Below are 27,707 nucleotides of genomic sequence, written 5' to 3'. Positions count from 1 at the left end.
ATTTTGGGGACAATGGTTGCACAACAGCAGGAATGCACTTCATGCAACTAAATTGTACATTTAAAAATGGTTAAAATGGTAAATTTTGTCACATATTATTTTACCAAAATAAAAGTTAAAAAAAGAAACATTCCTCTTTATAAAAATGAATATGTGCATTGTGGAAATCAGAATTCTAAGGCAGATAAGTAAAAGAAAATATAAATCCATTTGTAACAGAAATAACCACACTCATTATTTTGGTTTATATCCTCCCAGGATATTTTCTTTTAAAGATCCTTTACGATGAAAAATGTTCAAGAGGGATCCCTGGGTGGCGCAGCGGTTTGGCGCCTGCCTTTGGCCCAGGGCGCGATCCTGGAGACCCGGGATCGAATCCCACATCGGGCTCCCGGTGCATGGAGCCTGCTTCTTCCTCCGCCTGTATCTCTGCCTCTCTCGCTCTCTCTCTCTGTGACTATCATAAATAAAAAAAATAAAATAAATAAATAAAAAAAAAAAAAAGAAAAATGTTCAAGAAAACATTATCTGGCGAATGTTGACTCAACACTATTTTTACAAAATACTGAGTTGTTGGTGGGGGACACCTAAGGGAGTGCTGTCGGTAAAGTATACTACTCTTGATCTCAGGGGTTGTAAGTTTAAACCCCACACTGGGTGCAGAGATTACTTAAAAATAAAACCTTTGGGAAAAAAAAAAACAGAAAACACAATAAGGAATGAATAGAGACTAAACAACTATTTTTCCCATTATCCCACTCTTTTTCTGGCTGTCTAGTTGTTTTTGGATTTCTTTTAGACTCCATGGTTCAAAGAGCTACTTAAAAAAAAGCAAGCAAACCAAGCTGTCAACTACTGAATAACAAGTTCAATTTTGCCAATGATATCTGTAGAAAAGTGGATTTCAGTGTTTTTAAAACTCAGATGCATTTACTAATTTGTTACCTCAAAGAGAACAAAGAAAGGTCATCTCTTTTTCCAGAAACCTATGAACCAGTTTGCTTTTTATTGTTTTTCATTAAAATTTTAAACATGAAATATGTTCTTGCAAATGAAAAACCCAAATGCACCTGCCCACATTAGGGATTAATTGCTTGGAAAATTCTATTTTAAAAATCACCATGGTTGAAACTAAGGAGCATTCCACCCCACCCTTTACTCAAGTGTATGCAAATTACTTCAAATAATTTTCTACCAAGGCAATATAAAATATACAACATGAATTTATTCTCAAATTTTGAATTCAGTGAAAGGTAGAAGAAAATATGAGTTTTTTAAATGGTTTTGAAAATCATGAATGCATATACTGAAGGCCTATCACTCAAAGTACATAGTGTTATTTATAAAAGCATCCAAATGATCTTCAATTGAATCTATAGCTAAAACTTCAGAAGAATGGGGCTCTTCGTTGCCTCAGTTGGTTGACCATGTGACTCTTGATCTCAGGGTTGTGAGTTCAAGCCCCATGTGGGGTGTAGAGATTACTTAAAAAAAATTTCAGGAGAATCCCTGGGTGGCTCAGTGGTTTGGCGCCTGCCTTTGGCCCAGGGTGTGATCCTGGAGTCCTGGGGTCAAGTCCCGCGTCAGGCTCCGGGCATGGAGACTGCTTCTCCCTCCTTCTGTGTCTCTGCCTCTCTCTCTGTCTGTGTCTGTCATAAATAAATAAATAAATCTTAAAAAAAATTTTTTTCAGAAGACCTTGTTAAAGCAGACCTTTCTACCTGACAAATACTAAATGTACCCTTCAAAAGCACATAATGATTACTAGGATATTCCATGTAAAAAAAAAAAAAACACAACCAATGTTATTCTTGAGACTCTTCATTACATATCATAGGTCAAAAAATAGAGCAAAAGGTATCTGGATTTCAAAATGCATTTGGTAGGATTTCCCCGAAAAGATCCCTGAAAAAAGAGGACCCGTGGGTGACTGGACAACCATAATGACTGATGAATCAATTTTAAAAAATGTCACCAGTCTCTGTATTGGACTCTGTCTCCTTTAGTGATGTTGGCATATCTTAAATGAAAATACAAATGGCATGCTGATCAAAAACACTTCTAAGATAGTGCTAGTAATTTGATGCATAAAGTGAAGATTTAAAATAATTTTGTCGGGCGGCCCGGGTGGCTCAGCGGTTTAGCGCCTGCCTTTGGCCCAGGGTGTGATCCTGGAGTCCTGGGATCAAGTCCCACGTCGGGCTCCCTGCATGGAGCCTGCTTCTCCCTGTGCCTGTGTCTCTGCCTCTCTCTCTCTCCCTGTGTCTCTCATGAATAAATAAATTAAATGTTTTTAAAAAAATAAAAATAAAAATAAAATAAAATAAAATAAAATAATTTTGTCTATTTAGACAATTATACCCAACTTCACAAGAAAAGATTAAAAAATACAAGTCCTAGGGATGCCTGGGTGGCTCAGCGGTTTAGCCTCTGCCTTTGGCTCAGGGTGTGATCTCGAATTACCCGGATAGAGTCCCACATCGGATTCGTTGCATGGAGCCTGCTTCTCCTCCCTCTGCCTGTGTGTCTGCCTATCTTTGTGTCTCTTATGAATAAATAAATAAAATCTTTAAAAAAAAATTAAAATAAAATAAAAAATACAAGTCCTATTTTTTGGGTGGGTAAAAAGAAAAAATATAGCATCTATGCACAAGTGGGGGAAAAACATTTAAAAGAAAGCAATAGGGAGGAATTATCCTTTAACAGAGAAGTGGTATAAAAAACATGTTAACAAATTAATTTTATTTAGCTTTGATTAACAAGAGTAAGGCAGATCCAGTTTAGAGTACTGAACAACTTATTATATGCCAGGCACCATTTTCAACACTTTACAAGTAATAAGCTTATCAATGTCAGTCTATAAGGAGGGCACCATTATTATCTCTCTCTCTTTTTTTTAAAAGATTTTATTTATTTATTCATTTATTCATTTTAAAAGATTTTATTTATTTATTCATTTATTCATTCACACACAGAAAGGCAGAAACACAGGCAGAGAGAGAAGCAGGCTCTCGATGTGGGACTTGATCCCAGATCACAACCTGAGCTGAAGGCAGATGCTCAACTGCTGAGCCACCCAGGCATCCCCATTATCTTACTTTTATGGGTAAGTAAATTAAGACACAAAGCAGTTAAAGAATGGTCCAAGTCACATGACTTTAAGTGATGAGAGTGAGATTTGCATACTGGGCTAAGAGAACCCATAATACAAATGTAACAAGCTAAGAATAAGCTAACATGTTCTAGAGGGACAGAGAGAAAGCCAACATTGCTAGCGTGTAATATGTGGCACAAAATAAAGGGACGCTAGACAAATAGCTGGAGAGTTTTTGCTAACCACTCCAGGGGAAGGTCATGAATGCCTGTCCTTCAGAGTGCCTAAGCAGAAGTAAGAAATGACTTGTCAAAGATGAAGACAGGACTTAGACATTGAGTGTAAAAGTAAACTAGATATCTCAAGTTTCTTTGATCCTATAAATAGTACCAGCAGGAGCAGTGGTAGTAGAGATTACCATTTACTGAAAATGTTCTATATTCTAGTTTCCTTACATTAGCCTTTATCCTTATAACAAAATTGTCCAGTGGGTCTTATCATGTCCATTTAAACACATAAAAGTTAAAGACCCATAGTAAGACAGAAACAGGACCAGGATTCCAAGACAGATCTGTCTAGTTACAAAAACCTGTGCCTACTACACTACTTTCCTTTCCAACCTTCAGCAACCTGACCATAGGAACATTTGATCTGTTCAACAGGTTTTAGGAAGGATCAAACTCTTGCCAAAAAAAACAGACTGTTTCTCTCCAACTTACGCAGTTCCCAGAAGTGTAGCCTACCCATGAATTTAACTGTAGACGTATACATTTTTTTTCACAGTTAAAAAAAAAAAAAAGCAAACGTTGCAGATACATGAAGGCAAACTTAATTATTCTTTCCCTATCTCCCCAAGCCATGTCTAAAATAACAATGTAAATACCCCAGTTTTTGTATTTACTCCTTTCATATAAAACTATATAAACGTAAGTGTATACACATACATAAGGGTATGTTTCTTTTCATCAAAGTAGAATCAAATTATATATTCTTGAATATCTCACATGAACATTGATATAAAAATTCTAAATAAAATATAAACAAATCTAATCCAATAACAAGAAGAATAATATGTCATGACTAAGTAGGGTTATCCTAGTAATAGAAGATTGGTCTAATAGAAAATCAAAATAATTTGCCATAGTTGAATTTAAAAAGAAAAACTATATGATCACTTCAATAGACATACAGAAAGCATTTGACAAACTCTAACATCAATTCCTAATAAAAATCCTTGGCTAACTAAAAATAAGCAGGAACTTCTTCAACCTTATAAAAGGGATCTGTGAGAAATCTACAACATCATACTTAATGGTGAAAAAACCATCAAGATAAGAAGAGATGCTCTACCCATTTCTATTCAACATTTTAACTAAATGTGCTAGTCAGCACTATAAAGCAAGGAAAGGAAATAAAAGGCATCCAGATTGGAAAAGGACAATGTAAAACTATTTTTTCTCCAACGGCATGATTAGTCAAATCGGGGAATGGCAAACTGCAACAGTTTTTTGTAAATTAAGTTTTATTGGAACACGGCCACACTCATTCACTTATATACTATCTATGGTTGCTTTCCCCTACATTGGGGAAAAGTTGAGAAACTGCCAAACCATACGACTCACAAGCCTAAAATATACTATCTGGCTTCTTAAGAAAAAGTCTTCTGACTCCTGATCTATGTAGAAAGTCTGATAAAATCTACAATGAACCTATGAGAACTAACAGGCAAGTTTAGAGGCGTTGCCTCTTTGAATACAAAAATAACTGGTCAAATGAATTATATTTCGATATACTTGTAATTTATAGCCAAAGTAAAAATTCTAAATACCATTTTTAATAGCACCAAAAAAAGAGAAATACTCAGAGATGCATCTAACTAGAAGATGTAAATGAACTTTATAAAATCTATATAAGTGTATTATGAGAAATTTTTAGATTCATGGTCAATACCTGTATATGATCAATACATTTTAAATATCAATCCTTCCTAAACTAATCTATATCTATATATTCAATGCAATCACAGTTGGAATCCCACCATACAGTTTTGCAGAAATAAACAAACTCTTCCATCAAAAAATGTAACAATCATTAAACCCATTAAATGATACCTTTTAAGCATCCTAACACTGGTTATCTGGAAATTGAGCTCCAGGGCACTGGAATAATCAACATAGCAACACCAATTATCATGATCACTGTAACACACCAGCATGAAACCAGTGATGATCTATGAAAATTCCATACAGATATTGCTAATCAATCATAGTATTCCTCCTCTCTGAGTCGGGATAAAGGGCTTCCAGTCCTAGTACCCTGGCTAAAAAGTCAACACTGTTTGCCATTCTGGAAGTTTATTGGATGCTGCTGACTGAAGTAGATATATTTTTGTATCTTCATCTTTTTGCCTGGCTTTCTCTGTGCCATTTTACTGCTTTGCCCAAATCACAGAAAACGTGTCTTGTATTGTTGTCTACCCTTAGTCTTACACTTGAATATGTTTACAATGTTCTCCTTTAAGAACCAATATAGGCGAGGCACCTGGGTGGCTGAGTCAGTTAAGCATCTGCCTTCAGCTCAGGGTCCTGGGATAGAGCCCCAGTCAGGCTCCGTGCTCAGCGGGGAACCTTCAGCTTCTCCCTCTCCCCTGACCCTCCCCCCACCTCAGATTGTGTTCTCTCTCTTAAATAAATAAATAAAATCTTAAAAAAAAAAAAGACAATATAAGGCTAATGTATTTTAGAAAGCTTCCTATTGACTAAGCCCATGTCATGATAAGTTTGACTTTCTCTGAGTCCTTTCAACATTAGATTCCGTGCTAGACAATGTTGTATTTTGTTATCTGCTGCTAGGGTTATTCTCTGAGCCCCACTTTGCTCCCTGGTAAAACGGTAGAACTGCTACCTATATTGCAGAGTTGTTGTGGGGGACAGAGAAGATGTTTGGTCACCACTGGGAAGTAAGATCTGCAAATCCTGGGATTTTCTCTAATTTGTACATCACTGTAACCCTGGCACCTAGAATCCTCCCAAGTGCATACTAAGTGTTCAATAAATAGCTATTTAATAAATATATAAAGTCTTTCATATAACATGGCACATTAAAAAGGGGTTCAATTTGTTCACACAGTTACTCTTCTAGAAGAATTGAGCTTCTGGAAGACTGTCCCCTGAGTGCTCTTTTGTCTCCTGGAATCCTATTTCACTCAAGGCTTCTGAAGTTATATATTAAAGGAAATACCAAAACTGGAGCTGAACTATGGATGAAGCAGATGAGGCACAATCCTAAGGAAGTGCCAAAAACAAAACAAAACAAACAAACAAAAAACAAAGCCTCAGTAATCAAGAGAAATACTATTTTCACACCATATTTTCAAAAGTCAAATTTAATGCAAAAAAAAAAAAAACCCATGATGGACAAAATATCAGTTTCATTTTGTTTTGTTTTTGTAGTGTCAAGGTTTTATTTAAATTCCAGTTAGTTAACATTCAGTGTAATATTAGTTTCAGGTGTTGAATTAGTGATTTATCATTTAGGCACACACCCAGTGCACATCACAAGTGCCCTCCTTAATCCCCATCATCCTCCACTCACCCCCCTCCAGCAACCCTCAGTTTGTTCTCTATAGTTAAGAGTTTGTTTTCTGGTTTGCCTCTCTTTCCCCACCCCTTCCCATATGTTCATCTGTTTTGTTTCTTAAATTCCACATATAAGTGAGATCATATGGTATTTGCCTTTCTGTGACTGACTTATTTCACTTAGCACAATACTCTCCAGCTCCAACTATGTTATTGCAAATAGCAGGATTTCATTCTTTTTTATGGCTTAGTAATCTTCTAGTGTGTGTGTGTGTGTGTCTGTATCTCACAACTTCTTCATCCAAAAACATCAGTTTTCAATAAAGACAACTTCAATTGCCATACTAAGCCATATTAAAGTTTGAGGCCAAAAAAAAAACCAAAAAACAAACAAACAAACAAAAAAAACAACACCCCCCAATCCTATGTTTATTTAAAATGATTTTAATCTTTTAAAAGATACACATTAAAATATTATTTCTCTTGATCACTACATTGTTTAGCACCTTCTTAAATTCTGTGCCCCAGGAGAGTCCCTCACTTGCTTCACCTAACGCCGGCCCTACAGGACAGCTAACATTGCCTTTGAAAAAAATCCCACAGATTGTCCACATAAAACAATATTCTCCTCTCGATAAATTCAACTCAGTCCGTTTGTCTTCAGTGTTCGAACAGCTCCCTGTTTCTTCAGATGAGCCCTGGATGAAGAAGTCATAGGAGCCGTGCTATGCACAATACGTGCCTTCAAGAAGCAGAGTCTCATGCTCAGTTCGGGGGGGCGCTGAGGCTGTGGGAGGTTCTCTCCCAGGAAGAGAGGACAGCAGGTTCATGTGTCCCATGTCACCAGGACTCCAGGCACAGCTGGTGGGCCTAACTGCACTATTTCGTCTATGCTTGTTCTTGTTTGTGGTCTTTCTCTCTCTCTCCCTGTCTCACTATCTCTTGGTCTCTCTGTCTCTCTCTCTTACACACACATTTGACTTGTGCAATTTGAATGCATAAGTAATGAGATTCTTCTGGAAATGCATTACTGCCTGCCCCATGGCTCTCGCCAGCATGCCTGCCTGTTGACCAACTGTCTATCCCCAGGAGCCTCAGCTCCCACAAATCACTAGTGACTTCCTCCAGCCGCCAAGACAAAGGCGACTCTGGCAGCCAGGCTATGTATTTCTTTTGCTTTCCCTAAGTACCCATACCATGTTGCTTTCCACAAATTCACAGTTTTATCCCAAGATGAAATCGCACAACTTCTGCCAGGAATCGCACGCAGAAACATGGTTCTGTTTTGTTTCTGGACATACTGTATTTGATAAAATTAGAAGGAAGTCACCATATCAACATTTTCACACAAGAAGAAAGGAGGAAAAAAAAGAGGAAAGTAAAACTCAACCAGCTATGAGATCCAGTACAGAGAAGGTACAAAAAGACATCTCTTGAAGGTTCCAAATCTTGAGGTGCAAAATAGCCTCTTCTATTCTTTATTCCCATTTGTGGCACCTAGCCAGTCACTAACTAATATGAGAGCTGGATGCCAATTCCATTAAACATATTTAAGCTTAGATGGAGAAACAGTCATGGAGGGAAAATGAAATCTCCCTGGGCCAAGTCTCTCAGTAAGAACAGACATTTCCTGCAAGCTCTCTGAAATCAGCTCTATTTTTTGGGTCACTGATACAAAATATGGACTTGGCACTAGGCCTCTCATGGCAAAAGGGAGGCTGGATAATTACGTTCATGTAAATATTCACGAAGTGAACATACCTGAAATTCAAATCAGACATTGTTTAACACCACCAAAGCCTGCGTAAATTCTGGAGTCACTGCATTTTAGGCTCCACCAGTTCAGCCCTGGTATTTTCCAGATGAGGTAACAGAGACTTAGCAAAACCAGGTGACGTGTCTTAGATAATACTGACAGCAGGTGTGATCCCCCACCACCCCGCCCCACACCAAAGTTTCTGCCAAGGAACCATGATGACCATGATGTTTTCTGCTGCCCTGTGGGAGGACCGCTGAAGCCCAAGGTTGGCACATGTTCAGGCCCTATGTAGTCCCTCTTCCTGGTGAGGATATACTATAAGCACATTCCCCAAGTGGCTACAGAAATAGAGCAAGGAGTCACATCATCACAAATGCCCACTCTTCTGAGCCTCTATTAGGGAGAAACATGGATGGAGAGGGATTCATAAAAACCTCACTTAGTACAAGTGCATTAAAAAAACCCAATGAAACTGTACAAGTTGATTTGCATTCTTTCTTCATTAATTAATGTATCGTCTTTCCTAATTCTAACTTGATAACGATCTCACAAGGCTATTATCTCAAAGCTGCAAAGTCTCTTTCTGTCGTGTTCATTAGTCTATCCCCTGTCCAAGTCTAAATCTAACACCGAGTAAACATTTGATAAATGAAAAAATAAAAAAAGAAAAATGGATTTGTTCATAAATCCCAAAAACATGGTAATATGTTTTAAATACAGCAAAATTCTCCCATGATTTCATAACATAGAGATGGTGGCTTTTCGGTTCTGGGATATTCTGTTCAGAAAGTATTCCATACGTGTACATACAAGTCTTCAATCTAATTTGAGATTAAACCATATATAGAATTTTGTATCCTAGCTTTTTGCCAACTAACATCATATCTTGTTAATTTTAGCCTTCCCTTCCGTTCTCTCTTCTGCAACTCAAGTGCGCTGGCAGCTAAAGACACCAGAAGTGAGTAAAACGATACACAGTGATCCAAAGTCAAACATCAAGAGTTCTTCCTGGAGTTTAAAATTTTTGGTGGAATAAAAAGAATCCTTCTGAACCAGTTCATCCTTGCACTTAACATAGGTCATTGTTTTAAATCAATAAATAAAGTAAATACCAGGATCATTATAGTAGTATTAAACTTTGTGTGTTTTCTGCACAGAAAGGATATTTATCTTTCCACCAAAGAATGGATAAGGAAATGAATTAAATGACAATAAAAATGATGTGGCTGAGAACAATCTTCAGTATCAGATTACTCAAGCACCTCTGAATTCTAAAGGTTGACAAGACGTTTCCGTAAGAATCACAGATTTTTTTCCAGCTGTTCCAAAATGTGCACATTGATTTCTTTCTTTTTTTTCTTAAGATTTTATTTATTTATTCATGAGGAACATAGAAAGAGGCAGAGACACAGGCAGAGGGAGAAGCAAGCTCCATGCAGGGAGCCCGACACGGGACTCGATCCCAGGACCCCAGGATCACACCCTGAGCCAAGGCAGACGCTCAACCGTGGAGCCACCCAGGTGTCCCTGCACACTGGTTTCTAAACATTCATTGTGCATTTCAATTCAGCAGAATTGCCCACCGATATCTCTGCTTAGGTAGCTAGTAGGCAATGAGACCCAAAATATCCAAAGCTGAATTACAATCTTCCCCATCAAACCTGCAACCTGCCTCATCTCAGTAAATGAGGACTCCAGCTTTCCTTGTGGCTCTGGGCAAAAATCATGATGTCATCCTTCTCTCTTCTCTTCCTCTCACACCTCCTATCAAACCTCAGCCTTCAGAATAGACCCAGAATCCGACCATTTCCTGCACATCCCGGGCAAGCTTCCATCACCGCTCACCTCGATAGCGGCATGAGCCTGCCAACTGGTCTTCTGGCATCCAAGCCTGCCTCCCTGTAGTCTAATATCCACAGAGCATCTAGAAATGTCCTGTGAAATGTTAAGTCAACAAAGGGGCAGCATGAGGGAGATTTTTGGAATGACTGACTCTGTATCTTGACTGTGATGGTTACAAGACTGTGTGCCTTTGTTAAGGCTCAAATAACTGTCCGCCAATCAGGGAGATTTTTACTGTGTATTTAAAAAAATGTTCAACGAAAAATATAAGTCAGACCACAGAAGATCTCTGCTCTAAACCCTGTATTATAAAAATGAAGTTCCCACAGGGAACTGGTGGCTCAGTCCCTTAAGCATCTGACTCTTGATTTCAGCTCAGGTCATGATCTCAGAGTCCCAGGATCAAGTCCTGCATTGGGCTCCACACTCAGCAGGGAGTCCTGCTTGAGGATTCTTTCCCTCTCCCTCTGCCCCTCCCCTCGTTCACGTTCTTTCTCTCTCTCTCTACTTCTCTCTTGCTCTCTAAAATAAAATAAATCTGGGATCCCTGGGTGGCTCAGCAGTTTAGCGCCTGCCTTCGGTCCAGGTTGTGATCCTGGAGACCTGGGATTGAGTCCCATATCGGGCTCCCCTCAGGAAGCCTGCTTCTCCCTCTGCCTGTGTCTCTGCCTCTCTGTGTGTCTCTCATGAATAAATAAATAAAATCTTTAAAAAAATAAGTAAATAAAAATAAAATAAATCTGAAAAAATAAAATAAAAATGATGTTTATGTTCCCACAACATCCAATTCCCTATTACCTCTTTGACTTAATCTTCTGAGAGTCTTTCTTCCCCTTTATACACTTTGGTCCAACCACAATGGATCCCCTTGCTGCTGTTTAAACAAGTTAGGCATGCTCCTGACTTAGTGACTTTGCACTGGGTGTTCCTTTTGCCTGGAATGTTTTCCCACCCACCCCTTCCCACCACAGATACTCTCAATATTTCCAATACCTCTTACCTGGCTTTACTTGTCTTTTTCCTTTCTTAGTTCTTATCAATTTCAGATATATACTGTATCACCAACTTCTATTTGATGGCCATTGTCTGACTCTGTATTACTCACCCCCCAGATGGAATCTAAGCTCTTTAAGAATGGCAATCTTCCCTCTGTGGGGGAATATATACTAATATATGCCCAACACTTAGAAAAGTGCCTAGAACACAGTAGGTCTTTAATAAATATCTGTTGAATAAATGATACACAATTGATTCCTACCATATATAAGGCATTGCACTAGCCCCTATGGTAGGTTCAACACGTAATAGGATAGTTATTCTGTTAAATGTAGGTTGAGCTACAAAATCTCAGGTCTCCCTGTGGCTCACAAATTCATTCCAGATGAGTGTTTTAAATTATATTACAGGTTCTAAGAGAATGTAAACTCCTTAAAGACCGGGATTTTAAGCCGTTTTCTTGCTGCTCTATCCCTGGCTGTAGAACTGTATGTGGCACATAGTAAGCACTCACTATTTGGTGAGTGAGCAAGCTCTCTGTGGACAAGAAATCTAGGTCTTATTTATTCTGAGTTTCTGATTATACCCAGCACTAGAAGGAACACCAGGCAGATGAGAGTTTCAACCTGTTCTCACAGTCAGATTTAAAAAAAAAAAAAAATCATAGTTGGCCACATTACACACAAGCCTCCCTCAAAATTCTTGGGAATATTAGCTAAAAGGATGATTTTAAATATGTCACAGAAGCACTTAACTTCAGGTGGCAGCCTTTTGGAATTCCTATTAAGTGTATCACATCAGAGGCTCACCAACGTTGACATACATGAGGATTCTGAGCATGAAAATGAGGTCAAATCAAACTTTCGAAGAAGGCAAGCTTCTCCAGAAAAACTGCTGGGGTTTTCCCTCGCTTTTTGACCTTGTTACCTCATTTCTCTATCCTGAACTTCCCACCAAGGCCACCGTGAGCCCAATTACCCAGACAAGAAACCCCAGCCATCATGTACCCTAAGCCCCTCTGATCTGCCCCCAACTCCCCCCAGGCTTTGCTGTACAACCGAGAATTTTCCAAACATGGATACACCTCTTTTGCAAGTGACCACAAGACAGGAATTCAGCTTCCACAACCTTTGGGATCACGGTTCCTTTGTCACACTCAATCTTTGAGCGCTGTCTAATAGAGACATGATGTAAACCACACATGGAATTTTATTTATCTTTTTTTTTTTTAAAGATTTTATTTATTTATTCATGAGAGACACCGAGAGAAAGGCAGAGACAGAGGCAGAGGGAGAAGCAGGCCCCATGCAGGGAGCCCGATGTGGGACTTGATCCTGGGACTCCAGGATCACACCCTGGGCCCAAGGCAGATGCTCAACTGCTGAGCCACCAGGCGTCCCCTACACATGTAATTTTAAATCACATATGTTGACACGGAAGCAAGTAGAAAGAAACAAGACAAAGTAATTTCATAAGATATCTGCTCTACCTTATGAAATATGTTAGCATGCATTTCATATGGTATGAAATATGAAATAAACATATCAAACTACTACAATTTCAATACGCAATCAATAAAAAGTTATTAAGATATCTCACCTTCTTTTTTTCGTACTAAACCTTCAAAAATGTGGTGTATACTTTACTTCAGCAGCATGTCTCCATCCAGACTGGCCACATTAGAGATGCCTTAGGGAGCACGCGTGGCTGGTGGCCGCCGTCCCGAAAGCACAAGGCTCAATCTTAAGCTCTGTCTCCTTCGGGATGCCATTATTGCTCTCAGACCAACACCACTGAAAGATCTTGTAACCAATGTTAAAATGTCTTCTAACCTATCATGACATCACTTTCATTATTCTCAGCTCCAAAGCATGATTCTTGCAAGGCAGTTCAATGAGGCGATGTCACGGTGAGAATGGGCTGCCAAGTATGAGAGAGCTGGCCTGCCTCTGTTAGTCGGAAATAATAGGTGTGTGTGTCTCTGACCTCTCACTAGGGCCTGTTTTGTTGAATTCCACGGACTTTCTTAAGTGTGTTATAGGGGTGTTTCTTATGACAGGGCAAGTGTGTGCTGACTGCAATGTCTGTTTGAAATAGCTATGCCAACAACAACTTCCAAAACAATTACAAACTGCACAGCAACAGAAGGGATGCTGGGAGCGGGAGAAAGTTCAAGGGCATTTACCTTCTCATTAGAAGTGTGCCCTGCAGGTCAGCTCTTCGTGTTCGATTAGGTATAACCAAGATGAGGTTTAAGAAGAACCAGCCTCTGTAAGAACTCAAAGGAATATTCGAACCGAGTTTTGAATGATGAAGAACTAAAAACACATTCAGGTTGGGTAGTAATTCACCAGGTAAGAGAGTTTCTTTGAAAATCTGTACCAGAGCTTTGTCATTTTCTCCCTGAGGATGAAATTATTGCTTCTACTAGCCTCTCAAAGGTGAAATGGATTACCAGAATATGAAAGGCAATTCAATTTGGAGAACTTTCCACAGTGACAGTGGTGTAAAGTTCCTACCTAGATGGAACATGAAATAATTAACACATCACAGAGCACCTAGACTCTGACATTCTCAACTCCTATTTCCATTCTGATGGCCTCAAAAAGCTGCTTTTGCAAAAGAAGGCAAAGTGGCTTAAAGTTAACTTTCTCCCTTTCAGGGGAAGGTTGGTTTCAAGTATCGCTCAGCCTACAGAAAGAGACGTTCTGACCCAGTTCTAAGAGCTGACTCAGCAGAGTCCAGCTGGAACAGTGCTTTCAGGAGACCAGTCTTGGAACTGGTGAGGTTCTGAGAGCACCCTGCCAAAGTCAGCGATTTCTTCAAATTGGGGTCAGGTCATAGGAGCCCAGATGCTGTATCTACAGTCCCTCCTTCTTGAAGAAAGGCAAGACCAGCCTGTAATACACCCACAATCCTAACACCAGCCAAGAAATAATTGGCAGCAACCTCCAGTAGAACGGGGTTTGTTTGGCAGAGCTGAGACGCCAATGATTTACTCTGCAATTACTTACAGATATCACACTCAAGTGGAAGAGAAACCTAAAAATGAGTCATGGTTCACAGCCCTTTTGGCCTTTAAAAAAAGAATATACAAAAGAAAAAAGAAAAAAAAGGAAAATATACATCATCCCAAATCCTTACACCCTCTGGCCTCCCTAAAAATAAATTTGAAGTGTGTAGATAAAAAGTTGTCAATAACTGCAGTACTAAAATAAATGGGAAATATAACTAAGGTACAATTCAACAAATACTTCTAGATTCAGGGCAGTGGATCACAAAACTCTTTTGGTAATATTCTTGGCAGGTCAACCATAAATGCTATATGCATGCTTTCCTTCATTCATGTATTCATTCATTCATGCAACCAGTTCATTCAAGCCTTTCGTGCACTGGGTACTATAGATACTGAGGTTAAAAAGGTAAATGAATTTAACAAGGAACTCCCTACATAAATTTACCTGAATCAGTAATACTGACAATATTTGTGATAAGATTTATCATTTAGTGAATGTCTACCATGTGTTAGGTTCTATGCAAGGCACGCATTTAATCACAACTATCAACAGTTAGGCATTAAGACCATTTTATATATGAAGTAACCGAGTTTTACAGAAGTCAAATGACTTGCCAAAATGACCTGGACAGTCAATGACAAGAGCCAAGCTGTCCCAGATTTGTCTGACTCCTACCATAAGCTTGATGTTTAAAACAAGAGGTTTACAAATAACGTTTGAAAATACCATCTTGGTTTTTTCTTTCGTTTGGTATTTTTTTAAAAATCAGGCAAACCAACAGTGAACAGCGCTGTGTGATACTTTGTATGTTTCATTAACATTTATGACTGAAAAAAATCCCCCATTTCAAAAACGGATGGAAGACAGTTCACCAAAGATGACACACGGATGTCAAAAAAGCACACAGAAACATGTTCCACATTCTTAATCATTCGGAAAATGCAAGTTAAAATCACAATGAAATACCACCACAGGATCACTGGGTGGCTCAGCGGTTTGGCACCTGCCTTCGGCCTGGGGTGTGGTCCTGGAGTCCTGAGTCCCACATTGGGCTCCCCGCATGGAGCCTGCTTCTCCCTCTGCCTCTGTCTCTGCCTCTCTCTCTGTGTGTCTTTCATGAATGAATAAATAAAATCTTTTAAAAAATAAAGAAAAGAAAAAGAAATACCACCACACTATTAGAAAGTCTAGAGTCTAAAAAATTCTTGTTTTTTTTTTAATTTGACAATACCAAATACTGGTGAAGATGCAAAGCAACTGAAATACTTACACACTGCCAAGGGAGAACACAAAATGGTATAGCTTTCTGGGAAGGAGTTTGACAGTTTCTTACAAAGTTAAACATACTCCCCACATAACCCAGAGAAGCTCCCTCTTGGCTATGACTCAAGCAAAATGGAAATCTATGTTTACTCAAAACCTCTCCACTACACATCTGATTCTCTGGGATGCTCAGCCTATTGTCTTCCCCTCTTGGAAAGTTCCTTTAGTGACTTTACTCATAATCCCCCGAAACTGGAAATAATCTGACTGCCCTATGACTAATGAAGGAATAAATATAGTGTGGTACATGTATACAATGGAATTCTATGCAGCAAATACAAAAGAATAAATCAGCGATACAAGCAACAATCTAGATGATTCTGAAATCCATTTAGTTAAGTAAAAAAAAGCTAAATCCAAAAGATTCACTACGTGATTCCGTTTTGATGACATTCGGAAAACCAAAATTATCAGGAACAGAAGATATATGTGATTGCCTGGGAGGGCTGGGAAAGGGGTTGAAAACAAAATGGCTATAGAAAAGAATTTGAGGGGGTGGTGACAAAACTATTCTGTATCTTGAATGGCCTGGTGGGTCACATGATTGTACGTATTTGTTAAAACTCAGAGAAATGTATAGCAAAAAGTGAATTTTATTGTAAGGTCAAATGTGAATAAAATTCACTTCAAAAAATTGTGATTTAAATACGTGAAATTAGACACCTCTGACACATACATTAAAATACTTGAAATTTATCTAGATTAAAGCCACCTCAATCTACAAGAAGCTTTCTTAATGACAAAATGTTGGAACATACATATTTTCAAACTGGCAAGTAACAGACTTTTTTTTTTAACACCTTCTCTCTGGTTGGCAAGCAGAACATTTCGCTCCAACACCTTCATTCTGCGTGCTGGAAAATGCAAACATGGTACAGGGAAGCTTCTGGGATGGGGGATGCAGGTTTCTCCTCAGCCTGCAATAAGTCACAAAATGTGCTGTAGCTAATGTGTGTCTTTATAGAGGAGAAACTGCCCAGAAGCTGTGATTTTCCAAAGGCTTGCTGGCTTCCCATTAAGGAAGACACACCATAAGAATAACCTGGTCAATTGCCCTGGGAGTTTCCAACCCAATCTACCGCTGGGTAAGTGCTCTGCTATCAAAATCGTGACTTACGTCCTCTGACATCCTCTGTCATTCCCCAAGAAGAGATCCTGGAGCCCCAAATCCCTCTTTACCTTGTGGGTTTTTTTTTTTTTACTATCAATGGAATATTACCGTGCCCTCGATTCCGCTTCTTTGTGTGACATTTATAACACGAAGAAACCAAACAGAAGCACTCAATCAGTGAGTAATTTTACAAAGTGTCTGGCAAGCCAGAGAGAAACTCACCTTGGCAAAGTTGGGGGAGCAATGCTCCTGGATCTTAATTCTCCCGCACACACTTGGTTCTCTCCCTGGGGCTCATTCTCTTGCCTGCCTGAGACACTCCTTCCGTGAACAGCCCCCAGACTCTCGCTCATCTGCCTACCAAAGATTTGCTAAAAACCCCTATTACAAGCAATTCAAAGCATGAAATGAAAATTGATGCTTTCAACTCCTGTAAAGTTGAAAACGGAAAGCTGCCAAAGACTCTGTGTCCCTTCATTTTCCCTGTCAGTTTTCACAAATACAGATAGCGGCTATGAGAAAAGAATGTGGACAGTGGCAAAGCATTCCTCCCTAAATTTGACCCCATTAAGGCAGAGCTTTTGCAGTAAAAGCCAGGTCTGGTAAGGTTACATTAATAGCAAAAAGAAAAACTTCAGAATTGATGCTCACCAAAGTAAAGATGTCAAGCAACTCTCTGCATTTAAAAGTGCATTAGAACAATGAATTATTATGCTCTTGAATGGGAATCAAATCACACTGTTCCAACCTGGACAACACAAATGAAAGCCTCCCCTCCACTGGAGGGCAGTGAGATGGGCAGTTCAAGTTCTATCTCTCTGCAGTTTAGATACCTGTAAAATAAGCCAATGGAGCAGGAATAAAATCCCAGAGTTCTCTTGCAATATTATGCTCCAGGGTTGCAGGAATTAGAAAATTAGGGCAACGTACTGTCTGTCTTCCTCTATTAATATATAACTTCCATGAGGGCAATCATTGCATCCTTGGTCCCTGGAAAAGTGTCTGGCATATACAAAGTGCTCAATTAAACGTTAGTTGAGGGCAGCCCTGGTAGCTCAAGCGGTTTAGTGCTGCCTTCAGCCCGGGGTGTGATCCTGGAGACCCATGTCAGGATCGAGTCCCATGTCAGGCTCCGGCATGGAGCCTGCTTCTCCCTCTGCCTGTGTCTCTGCCTCTCTCTCTCTCTCTCTCTCTCTGTGTGTGTGTGTGTGTGTGTGTGTGTGTGTGTGTGCCTATCATGAATAAATAAATAAAATCTTTTTTAAAAAAAGAAACAAATTAATGTTAGTTGAATGACTGAATGACATTAGAGGCAGAGTAAGTTTCCTCTGCTCTATCATTTGACTATCAGGTTCTGTAACTAAGAAAATAAATTGTGTACACCTAATTTGTGATTTCACGGTAGACCTAGTAGGCACACAAAACTGTATGAGATACTGGACTTATCTGTGAACTTACGTTCTACAGAAGTAAAGAAATGTGTACTTGAGAAAAGAACCACAGAAGCAATAAAGACTTTCCACTGACGCTATACAAGGGTGCAGAGTACACAGCTTGTGGTCTGTAGGGAAGGCTTCTTGAAGTATGTGCACATGAAGCCAAATCTTGACTGGTCAAGAAAGATTAAAAACAGTAGAAATGGACACTCAGTTCCAGAACAGGGTAGTAGATGGGGCAGAGGGATAAGGAGTTTCCCAACATCTACATATTAACAAAATACTATGAAAACTGGTACAAGCTTGCCAGGTTGAACACACATCTGTGCCACTCCTTGGCTCATTTATCCCACATTGTCCTGGGCATCTCCACTTAGATGTCCCTTTTGACCTTCCAGTCTCCCTGGTCACTCATTGCAAGACCCCACCTGCCAACTCGGATGCCATCTCTCCCTTTCATCTCCCCCCCTGACCCCACCCCATCCATCACTCATCACTCTGTCCTGAATACCCCTTGGGTCTCTCCCCTCCTGCTTTCCCTTAACTTCAACTTTTCCTTAGACCACAGCTTTCCTCTTGGCCTCTCTGCATTAATTTCATCCCCTAAATCAAGGATCGACAAACTTTTTCAGCAAAGGGGCAGAGAGTAATAGTTTAGGCTTTGGAGGCCACAGAATCTCTGTCTCGGGACATCCGGCTGGCTCAGTGGTTGAGCATCTGCCTTTGGCTCAAGTCATGATCCCGGTCTGGGGATCAAGTCCTACACTGGGCTCCCCTCAGGGAGCCTGCTTCTCCCTCTGCCTGTGTCTCTACCTCTCTCTCTGTGTGTCTCTCATGAATAAATAAATAAATATTAAAAAAATAAAAAGGATCTCTGTCTCAATTATTCAATACGCCATCGTAGCAGAAAAGCAGCCACAAACTATACCTAAACAAAGGTCTGTGTCCCAATAAAACTTTTTAAATAAAAACAGGCAGTGGTCTGGGGACCATAGTTTAATGACCCCTGCCTTAGAAGGTTACTAGACTGGTTTCTGACAAATACAAAAAGACCATGTTATGACCCTGCCTAAGCTCTTCTACTCCCACCACCCTCAGGACAAATTCCAGGTTCCATGTCAGGACAAGCAAGGGCCTCTATGTGTCTCCCCCTGCCTGTCCCTCCCAACTCTTCCCTGACCTAAATTCTGGATAAAGCAGGCCTATGTCTCTGTGCCCTAATCTTTACATATTTCTTTAATCCACATGATGCTGGACTATCCCCGGCCATCTGTGTGTCTCCCACCATTGCCAATGGACCCTCTATGAGAGTAAAGGCTGTGTTCTGTACATCTTTGCATCCTCCGGACCTAACATGACATACAGGACATAGCTGGGTCACAGCAACTGTTTGTTTGATTTTTAGTAAAAGGAAAAAACAAACCAAAAATTCCAACTTGGTGCTCATTTGACATTGTATAACTTTGAAGAAATTGGAATACACTCAATGTTCTAACTACCTAGCTTCTGCCAATGATCTTAATTCAACACGTGCTATTAAAAGGTGTCCAAATGTCAGAAGGAATTGTTCTTTCTCAGGGTGATATAATTCAAAATTTCCCCTTTTAAAGGAGATGTACTTTAAAACTGCTACTTAGCTGTCTCCCCATTAGTCTTTAATTAGCTGCTTGAACAATGCTGAGTATGTTACATCCTCTCGCAGGGAGCTAAGTCCTCAAGCAATTAGTTTGTCTTACCAAACATGACCTGCATCACACTGTACCCACAATGGGCAAAACAACAGAAAACTCTTATGTCTTCTAGAAGTTGGATGGACTCTGAGGCCAGAAGACATATGAGCTTGAAGGAAAAGCTATCATGGATAAAACTGGCAAAACTTAAAAAGACTATTTTCAGTTTTTGTAAAGAAGAAGAGAAACGGATACTCTTGCATACGCTGATGGAAATGTAAAGTATGCCATTGTGGGATAGGGGGTAGAGTAATGTGGAAGTATTTCTGAGCTAAAATGCACATATTCTTAAATTTGGGACATCTGGGTGGCTCCGTGGTTAAGCGTCTGCCTTTGGCTCACGTCGTGATCCTGGAGTCCTGGGATCGAGTCCCGCATTGGGTTCCCTGTGTGGAGCCTGCTTCTCCCTCTGCCTGTGTCTCTGCTTCTCTCTCTGTGTCTCTCATGAATACATAAAATCTTTTAAAAATAAATAAATAAATAATTCAGTGAGGCCACCTTTAGGAGTTTAACTCCTGGAAAGATGCACAATTGGATACCTACGTATATGTGCAATGATGCTTCTGTCAGCATCATCTCTAGCATTCTCAAACTGAGGAAGAAAGATGAAATTCATGGTATAGCCATGACCTCCCACAATCTATGCCCACTGCCTTCCTGACAACCCGCTTCCATGTCTAGGAGACAACTCAAACTTAATCAAGAATGAATCACCAGGGCAGCCTGGGTGGCTCAGTGGTTTAACGCTGCTTTTAGCCCAGGGTGTGATCCTGGAGACCCGGGATTGAGTCCCACGTTGGGCTCCCTGCATGGAGCCTGCTTCTCCCTCTGCCTGTGTCTCTGACTCTCTCTCTCTCTCTGTGTTTCTCATGAATAAATAAATAAAATCTTAAAAAAAAAAAAAAAAAAAAGAATGAATCACCAATCTTAAACCATAAGAAGTCACAGGCCCAGCTTGCCCCATGCACCAAAGGGCAGCGCCATCCTTCTACCTGTTGGGGTTTTATAAAAGCTTGGGTGTCATTCTCAACTCCTCTCTTTCTCACATCCCTCATCTAATCCATCAGACAATTCTGCGTAAACTTCCAGAATATATCCAACCACACCTGGTCTGGCCACCATCAACTAGCACTAAGATTTCCAGTAACAGCTTCCTAACTGTGCTCTCTGCTTCCACCCCTCCGTTTGCCCTTAAAACATTACCTGAAAAAAGACTTTTCAGGGGATCTCTGGTGGCTCAGCGGTTTAGCGCCTGCCTTTGGCCCAGGGTGTGATCCTGGAGTCCCAGGATCAAGTCTCATGTCAGGCTCCCTGCATGGGGCCTGCTTCTCCCTCTGCCTGTGTCTCTGCCTCTCTCTCTCTCTCTCTGTCTCTCATGAATAAATAAATAAAATTTATTTTATTTATAAAATAAAATGAATAAATAAAAAAAAGAAAGACTTTTCAAATGCTGAGGTGTGTCATCATCTCAAACAAGACGCTGCAATGACTCCCATTTCACTAGCAGTAAAAGGGTTAAAATGGTCTAAAATGCTTGGCATGATCTGTCTGGGTTCCTTGACACTCTTACACTCTCCCTTCCTCTCCCTTCCAGAGTTCTAGCCATTGCACTCCTGATTCCTTCCAATCACTCTGAACTCCTTGCTGTTCCTCAGACAAAGCAGGTACCACTTTTGCCACAGGGCCTTTGCACGGGTCCTTTGTAATTCTGCCACAGGGCCCTTCTACTTGACTGAGTGACACACTCATTCAAGTTTCTGCTTAAATACTACTTCCCCAGTGAGATCTTCTCTGACCACCCTGTTTAAAATTGCAATGTACCCCATGACTCCAGTCCTGACCACATTTCTTGTTTGGCTCCCCTCCAGTATCACTTACCATCTTCTAATACACAAAATAATATACTTGTTTAGTACATCTACTATCTAGTGTCTCCTTGACTAGAACATAAACCCCATGAGGGATCTTTACCTGTTTTGGTCAATAATATCCCAAGCACCTGAAACAGCCCGTAGCACATAAAGGTTGCTAAATAAATATTTGCTGAATGAATAAACAGGTCTTGGAGTTTTGTGAGAACAAAATGAGCAAGCCTTAGCAAATAGCCACCTAATCAATAGGTTCTAGTTCTTATTACAAAAAAATGAAGTGGGTATACACATACTGATGTGGAAAGCTGCCAACTGGGAGACCAATAAGAATGAATCTAGTCTACTTATTATATGAAGAGAGCTGGGATGTGTGCATATATATTAATGTAGAGAGGTTTGGAGAAAACCAAATTAAATCTATATATAATACTTTTGAAAAGTGGGACTGAGGAGTGAATGAGGGCTGCTGTGCAATTCTCTACCGTATTGTTCCACTGGGCTGGACTTTTATGCAAGCAATCAAGCAAACTTCAATTTTGCCAACCACAGGCATTTTTAGGAACAAACTCCTCGCAGATGAAAGGACTCATTTTAACTAATTATTTCAACCTTATTCCCTAATTGCTGAACTTATTAGGACTAAATTAACATGGATTTGAATACAAGCTCCAGGAGGGTAAGGTACGTTTGCTCTGTTCACTGAGCTATCCCTGATACACAGAAAGTGCCTGGTACACGGCAGGCATTCAGATATTTATAAAGTAACTTCTACCAATATGAGATCACCTCCAGGTAAGAATGTAAGTAGTCAATCAGAAGGTCCAGAAAGCTACAAAAAGAAATAGCAAAGGCCTCCATAAACTGGAGTATTAAGCCTCATTAAAAAGAGTTCAACATTTTAGACTTTTTTTGCTTTCCTTTTTGGTCTCTATTTAGAATCATTGTGTATTTCTAAAACAACTGTCTTTGGCACTGCTCCACAATTAATTAGAAAATTATGGCACTATCTTATAGGCAAGTTATTTCATATAGCTGTTGTCAAATTTGTAGATTCCCACTGATCTAATCTTGATTGCAGCAATATATATATATATATATATATATATATATATATATATATATAGACCCAGTGCAATAATTCAGACCCACAGCCCACTAAGGGGGAAAGGTAGTGGAAAAACGACATTCCTTAATCAAGAGAATGACATCAACTTTTAAGATCAATTAAACTGTGAGTAAAGGGGTGTCTGCGTGGCTCAGTTGGTTAAGCACTGACTTTTGGTTTCAGCTCAGTCCATGATCTCGGGATTGTGAGATGGAGCCCTAAATTGGGCTCTGCACTGGGCAAAGAGCCTAAGCTTAAAATTCTCTTGTCTTCTTCCCTTTCCCCCTCACCCTCTCTAAAACAAACAAACAAAAACAAAAACAAAAAAACACTGTGATGAAAATCTAGATGCTTTTTTAAGTTCATGAGAACTACAGGATACATTATCTGGTTTGTGGAAAAGAATGTGTGTGTGTGTGTGTGTGGTTTTTTTTTTAAGATTTTATTTATTTATTCATGAGAGACATAGAGAGAATGAGAGAAAGGCAGAGACACAGGCAGAGGGAGAAGCAGGCTCCATGTAGGGAGCCTGATGTGGGACTTGATCCAGGGACTCAGGATCACGCCCTGAGCCAAAGGCAGGTGCTAAACCGCTGAGCCACCCAGGGATTCCTGTGTTTTGTTTTGTTTTTTTAAGATCTTATTTATTTATTCAGGAGAGACACGGAGAGGCAGAGACACAGGCAGAGAGAGAAGCAGGCTCCCCTCAAGGAGCCCAATGTGGGACTGGATCCCTGATCCTGTGATCACACCCTGAGCTGAAGGCAGACACCCAACCGCTGAGCCACCCAGGTGTCCTAAAGAATATGTGTTATTAAATACAAGAAGAAAATGTGTTTCCTTTTTTCACTTTTAAAATGATTTTTCAAAGGAGTGCCTGGGTGGCTCAGTCAGTTAAGCATCCAACTCTTGATTTTGGCTCAGGTCATGATCTCAGGATCCTGAGATCCAGCACAGTGTCAGGCTCTGCACTCAGAGGAGAATCTACTTCTCTCCTTCTCCCTCTGCCTTCCCTCCTCCATGCTTTCTCTCTCTCTCTCTCTCTCTCTCTCTCTGTCTCTCAATAAATAAATATTTTTAAAAAATTAGTTTTCATGGAGCTGTACTTTTTGTTCTATTTTGCTAATGGCAACTTGACTATAGTGAAATAGCTCAATTTTTTTAATGGCCAAAAAGTAATGGCCAAAGTTTTTGTTGTATCCACACATTCAAGTATGTACTGAACAACATAATTATGTGCTACGAAGCACTGTACTTGGAACTGGGATATAGGAAAAATAGCAAAACACAGAGTAAATGCATTACACTGGCTGCCCTTTTAGGGGAATGTTAAAACTTTAAAATTCTTTTCATTTAAGAACGTTCAGCCTAGTGATTCATTTTCAAGCTCAATCCCTCTCCTTTGCTCTAATGCTTAAGATCTTCTTAACATCTTAGTAAAAGTTAGGTAATATTTTCCCCAATTCCCCAATTCTGTTTTTTCACTTGAATCTGACATCCAATTGAAACTTTAAGGGATATCATCACCTCATTGGAAAAAGGAGTAAAAATCAGCAAAGACAGGGGTACCTGGGTGGCTCAATCAGTTGAGTGAGTGGACTCTTGACTTCTGCTCAGGTCATGATCTCTGGGTCTGAGCATAGAACCCTCCATGGGGCCTCTGTTTGTCCTCCTCCCTCTGCCCCCTCCCCAAAATAAATAAATCTTTAAAAAAAATATCAGCAAAGACAGTTCAAGGCTTGTATGGGGGGAAAAAACAAACAGATACCTAGATAGTATTCATTCATCAACTCACTAGACTAGAGGGGAATGAATGGATTTAATGCCTTTATTTTTGTTGTTATTGTTGTTTTTGTCTTTTAAGTGAGATCTGCACCCAATGTGGGGTTTGCACTCAGGACCCAGAGATTAGGAGTCCCAGGCTCCACCAACTGAGCCCACCAGGCACCCCAATTTAGTGCTATCGTTATCAATATGGAACTGTATGTCAGAGAGGTTTACCTATTTGAAGGCACATAATTTTCCAAGCTACGAGGATCCTAAATTAATCACGGAGATGTGCCAGAAGCCAACAATGGCAGAAACTTGTCAAGACCTGGTAAGCAAGGGAAGGCAAGCAAGATCTTTGTACTTGGTGTGTGTAACACTTTAAAAGCCTAAAAGTCAGCCAGGGCAAGCCTGCTGACAGACACAACCATCAGCAGAGTTACTGAATTAATGGTTGGCATTGCTGTCTTTTCTTCCCACTAGATTTCTCAAAAATTGCTATGACAGTTTTTCTGGTGCCAGAGGGTGTCAGTATGACTGCAAGGGATGTGCTTACATTCAAATATTTGGGGTCTGATTATCAACATAAGACTTGAAAAAAAAAAGAAAGAAAGAAAGAAAGAAAAGAAAAGAAAGAAAGAAAAAGGGAAAAAAATACAAACATGCTGAGAAAATGGTGCTTACCCAGCTATATGGTTTGTGCATGAGATGGCAATGGCAAAGAAAAAAAAATATTTGGAGAGGGGCACCTGACTGGCTTAGTCCTAAAGCGTGTGACTCTTGATCTCAGGATCCTGAGTTCAAGCCCCAAGTTAGGTGTAGAGGTTATTTAAAAACATTTTTAAGTAATATCAGGGGCACCTGGGTGGCTCAGTGGTTGAGTGTCTTCCTTTGGCTCAAGTCATGATCTCTGGGTCTGGGATCAAGTCCTGTATTAGGCTCTCCGCAGGGAGCCTGCTTCTCCCTCTGCCTTATGTCTCTGCCTCTCTCTGTGTGTCTCTCATGAATAAATAAATAAAATCTTTAAAAAAAAAAAGACATTTTTAAACATCTTTGGAGTATTTTGCTTGGTGTGGGGGAAATCTTTTATTTCATTTTTCCTAGTACTATCGTTTCTACTTTAACTGTATAAATCCTTTCCCCTTTAGCTACAGATCCCAAATTCTTTGTCCTACAGCAATTTTGGTAAGTCAACATTAGCAAAATCCATGGGTTTACATACTTATTGGGATCATTAAATCAGCAATTTCAGTTGGTATCACACTATCTGCTTTATATGCAGGGCATAGGGTCAAACAAATTAATAAGGATAAGTTTTCAGTAACGGTGTTAGTTAATGGCAGTGGTTAGCTCTTTTGTGAGTATGCAGATCTCATTCTCTCCTCTTTCTCCTCCCTTCTACCCACATCCATATGCCAAGAGTAAATGGAAAACAAGGGGGAGAAGAGTGTCTCATCAGAAGCCTCCGGTAAATGTGTCTTAATAATATAGCAAGTATAAGTCATTGCTTCAATGGTGCCTTTAGTGCATGGGCATAGTTTCTCTTCTTATCATGAGAGTGTCAAACACCTACGGTTGTTTGTCTCAAAACAGTCCCAGGTATCAGAAGAAAATACAGTGGCTCAAACAGGTCCTTGCTATTAATGAAAAGCTGTTACCTGCAAGTTTTTCAAGAACCTGGGTTCGATGGGTTGATACAACTAGCAGACACACCATGGACTGCATTACATACTTGCCTCTTCTGGCCAGTTAACTTAAGAGGCAGTGAGGCTCTGGTCACCCCTGGGGTAGGTCCTCTAATAAACACAACTGCCCATGCTTTGGCTCCTCAAGGACCAGCAGGTAAGCCTCAAGTCTAAATGTAATAACAGACCCATTTGATAGCCATAATTAAGTGAAATGAACCACAGGTTGAGCCCACATCTCTTTATTACAAGAACAGCAAGATCCAAATATTGTTTTAAATGCTGCTACAGAAGTACACATTGAAATATGCAGCTTTAAAAATAAACTACATAGGACTATAAACAAGTAGCCTTCAGTGTTGAACTAGGCTACCCCTACCCAGGGTTGGGTAGGGTGGGTGTCAGGGATTAGAGAGGAGCGTCCTCAGCAGGGAATTTTCTTCTTGGCCCAGCCCCTTCTCCTAAAACCAGATGGGGAAAGGCTTCCGGAGCCAAGAGCGGGCAGCTTCTGTTTGCTCAGTTGAGAAATGGAAGAATCAAGTCCCTGTTGATACCATTAATCGGCTAAAGCTTTCAACAGCACTAAAATTCATTGGCAAGTGATGAGCAGCGTCTTGTTGATGAGATACAGTGCAAGTTAAATCACAAAAAGAACCTAAGAGCATATCCAATCAATACTTGAGGGCTTCCAAAGTTATCATAAAACACCAATTTCAGGCTGAAATAGCCTTACAGATGACAAAAGGCAAGCTTTTCTCAACTAACAGATGCATTTATTTTCCCAGAACCAGAAAGACAATATGTTATTCTGCGGGTTACCAAGTGCATATACACCGGTTTAGGTGCACTGTGTACATACACACACTTAAATACCTGTCATACAGAAAAGTCATCGTGACCTCATGCAAAAGCTTCCAGTTTTATCTGAACCCCAACAAATACATCTGAACCTCTTGAAAGCACTCAATACTTCCTCAAGAGAAGTAGTAAAACAAGCAAACGGACAACAACAAAACCCAGCAATGGTTATAGTATAGTGTCCTGCCTGATTCTCAATGGACAGAGCCCTGGACCGAGTGTACTCCAGGAAAGAGAAAAGGACACTACATACCTAATTGTCGTAAATATGCTACAGATGCCCTGGAATAATTTGACTCAGGCACAGGTCCACTCCCTTTGTGCAGGAGACAAAGTCTATGTACCAACAGCACAGACATGCAGCTTCCTTGCATCCAGGTACCCTGTTCAGTTAGATTCAAGACTTGGGAAGAGGAAGGGAGGGAGGGACAGGCTTCCTGCCTCTTTAAAAATCCCCCAGCCTTCCTGGCTTGGCCCATTCACTGACTGACAAGAACCAGAGAGTGAGACCAGCATCCCTGCTCCCAAGCACTCA

General features: G+C 40.1%; 1 protein-coding gene across 23 annotated transcripts in view; it reads right to left on the bottom strand.

The window, feature by feature from the left end:
* The window catches only part of MAGI1 (membrane associated guanylate kinase, WW and PDZ domain containing 1), a 636,912-nt gene that overhangs the window by 191,383 nt on the left and 417,822 nt on the right, over positions 1-27,707 (bottom strand). The window lies entirely within an intron of this gene.

Source organism: Vulpes vulpes, chromosome 9 (genome assembly GCF_048418805.1).
Source record: "Vulpes vulpes isolate BD-2025 chromosome 9, VulVul3, whole genome shotgun sequence".
NCBI lineage: Eukaryota > Metazoa > Chordata > Mammalia > Carnivora > Canidae > Vulpes > Vulpes vulpes.
The sequence above is the reverse complement of the archived record's forward strand: the minus strand, read 5'-3'. Positions and strand labels throughout refer to the sequence as shown.